The sequence below is a fragment of the Atta cephalotes genome, assembly GCF_000143395.1.
Source record: "Atta cephalotes unplaced genomic scaffold scaffold00015, whole genome shotgun sequence".
Classification (NCBI taxonomy): Eukaryota; Metazoa; Arthropoda; class Insecta; order Hymenoptera; family Formicidae; genus Atta; species Atta cephalotes.
The window spans coordinates 471,523-475,101 of NW_012130079.1; positions in this window are offsets into that span (position 1 = coordinate 471,523).

Here is a 3,579-nt window from a genome sequence, read left to right on the forward strand (position 1 = left end):
CCCGTACCCTACCGTCCGTACCGTCCCGTTACCTTTCCGTTTCCTTACCTTCCGTTACTACTACTACTATATATTACTTAGTTATATATATATATATATATATATATATATATATATATATATATATATACACACACACACACACACACACACACACACACACACACACCCCTGCTGAATATATCTCGTCTATTCATAGATCCAGTAAACAGCACTTTAGCAAGTCTTACTCCATAAAGCTACTTTTGAGGAAATTTGCACGAAAAGATCGATACAATAAAAATCGGAGAGTAAGTTAAATGTAAAAGAATAGTAACAGATACAAGTAAACAAAGCTTCTAAGAGACAAAAATTAAGACTATAAAATATAAGACTATAAAATATTTAAAAAGCCTAGGAAGGTAAATGTCACAATAATTGAATTTGTCCAGTTATTGACAAATCCACAATATTGGTAATTATTAAGATTTGTCAATAATAACAAAAAAATGGCAAATTTAAAAGAAGTTAAATATTTTATATCATATTAATATTATAAGGAATAGAAACATATTTTCATAAATCTTCAAATGCATCTTCACGCACTTAATTAACTTCTTTGAAGACAGAAATGTGTGAAGACGCTACGATAGCTTTATTTGTAGCTCGGAAACAAGTTCAGATAGAAAAAATGTTTATATAAATTTATTGTATTCTTTTAATGTTTTAAATTCATTTCTGAAATTACGTCCACATGAAATACCCTACATTTTCAATTTGTTTTTTACTAAATATATATATATAGGATATGGATACTGGATAGACTTTACATTGCAGGTCTAGCAAGATTGTCTTTTATCTAATAGATAATTGGTGTGTGATATCGTGTTTTTTTTCAACAATGGTATCGAAAGGAGTGTAACAACCAAAAGCATTATCTTAGACTTTGACACATTAAGTCTGCGACAACAAGTCAACGACTCGCGCATAGAAGAGTGTTCGATAATCGGGCCTCGATGTCATTATCGTTGGAATATGAGAACTTTCAGGTAGAAGAAAGCACGTGGCTCGTCTCGTCTATTTATAGACACAATCGCAAGTGTCTGCCCATGCGATGAAACCGCAGTCGGATAGTTTTACATTTGCGTCACGTATGCGTACGGTAATGCATGTAATTTTCTTTTCCTTTCTTTCTCACTCTTTCTCTTTCTCTTTCTCTTTCTCTTTCTCTCTGATAGGACACACCTGCAAAAGACGATACGCGAATATGACGAATATCGCGAATATCGCGAATATCGCGAATATCGTGAATCGCGATTGCGGCGCGGCGGGATAGAGAAAAAGAAGAATTTCCTTGGGATCGCACGTTCTTGCATGACACGCGGATGCAGGAGGATGTCGATGCATGCGGAGCAGCCAAGGACACGATGCGCCACGTGCTGCAAACTACTATCGTGGCGATGCACTCGCTTACATGCGCGCACGTGATTTCTAAGTGCGCGCCGTTGTAATAGCGACCACTTACGGAGTCTATTGAGCCTAAGTGAACCGCCTGCACACGGCGCAAAGAGAGGTGCGAGCCGCGCCACTTTAGAAAACTCGTGGAAAACTAGCCTCAAGTGGCCACACGTGGATCGTTAGCCTGTCAGCTCGTCCTGGCCAACGCGGGTGAGACAGCCAAGAGGGGATCATAAGACGATTTTACACGCGGATCACGATGTGAATCAAAAGTAGAATTATGCATTTCCGAGAAATGTAAATGCATAGAGCAACGATGATTGTTCAGTTTAAATTGAACTAAATCTTTCTTGTCATCAGGTAATTATATATCATTAAGATCTGATTATACGACATATTTTTACTTAACTAGCGTGCTAGTCTTCTAGCGAATTAGAAGAATTTTAGTACTAAAAAAAGATAACTCTATAAATTCATTTTTTAGCAGATAATTTTTTTAAAAAATATATAATTTCTGAAATTATTTTTCACTGAAATTAATTTTCCAAAAATGTATAACACAGAATATTATTTTTTTTGTTGCTAATTTTCTAAAATGATTATATCTTATAAATTTAAAAAATTATAATTAATGTAAAAGACAATATAAAAACTTTTACAGATTTATATCTTGATGTTGTCAAATGACTATTATTAAACATTTTGAATCTATTTGGAATCCTCCTTAGCAATCAAGTGTAATTCATTTTTCCCACATATTCATCCTCAGTACATCAGGATTGAGTCACTGACAAATTGACAGATTTAAATGTAACAAAAATCAATAATATAAAATTATATTAAATAACTATATAATCGAAAATTATATTTGATAAAAACATATATTTGGATAAAACTCACCTTAAACAGATCCAAACGGATATATCTTGAAGCTTTGGATAACATTTAATTAACACCATCACTGCACCGTTTATAAAAGAGGAGGTAAAATTATCGGATTTTAATCTAAAACGATGGAATCTTCTTTATATCTCATTTTTTTGTATTTTTTGATATGCTGAATCATTTGCAAACATTTATTTCAAACTAATTTAATTAAACGAATGCTTATTTGATTATATTTCTATTTATATAATTCTGATGTTTTTTTTATTATATAAGTATGTATTATATATTTTCGAAAGTCCGCATCATTTTAGTACATATGTCAATTCTTACCTTCAAACGTTGCCGCCAATATTATTTTCCGAATTGATGAACGTTAATATTTTTATAGTTATACTTTTAAAGTGCAAATGAAAAACAAGTGGAAAACATGTAATAGACGATTTCACGAAATTACACGAAAAGTATATGTATATACGTTTGTGCGAACCGGCTCCCACTAGCGCGCAGCTCAAGCGATGATCTGTTACGATCCAAAAATAACCTACGATTACAGAAACCTGACGTTTATTCCCAGTAACGTCAAATTGCAATTATCGCATCACTCGTAAACTTCGTGATCGCTCTCTATCGCAACTTCTGTTTCGCTGTGTACGAAAAACATACGCATTCCTTGCACAATTTAGCCTACCTCTTAACGAATTTATTAATCCAAGATGCATTCAGTATTGCACATATGCAATATGTAATATTAGTTATAACTGTGCAAAAATAGAAATTGTCTCGCAATAATGACGTTGAGCTCGAGAAATACGAATTGCACTTCGAACCCGGAATGCACTTATAGCTACAAATATTTTTAAAAGCCAATTATCAAAGCATGTAAATCAAGAGTCAAAGGTGGTAAAGATACGAACGGCGATGAAAAAAAGAAAAATAATAAATTAATTTTTAAAAACGATAAACAATAGAGCAACTGAGAATCCTACACAATGATTGGTAAGCATTTATTGAATCAATAATATATAGTTATTATTCATATAAATTGTAAATTACAAGTACAAAAACTTTGAATTCATTTTTTAGTCATTATCAACGGTAATTTGTATAATGAAAGAAAAGAGATTGTAATAAATGCTCACGTATTCCAATGGTAAGGACCAAATGGTAAGGACCTTTTTAACATAATAAAATAGAAATTAATTTATTTATTCGTTGGTGACAATAAAGAAATTTTAATCATGCGTTTCGTTAATC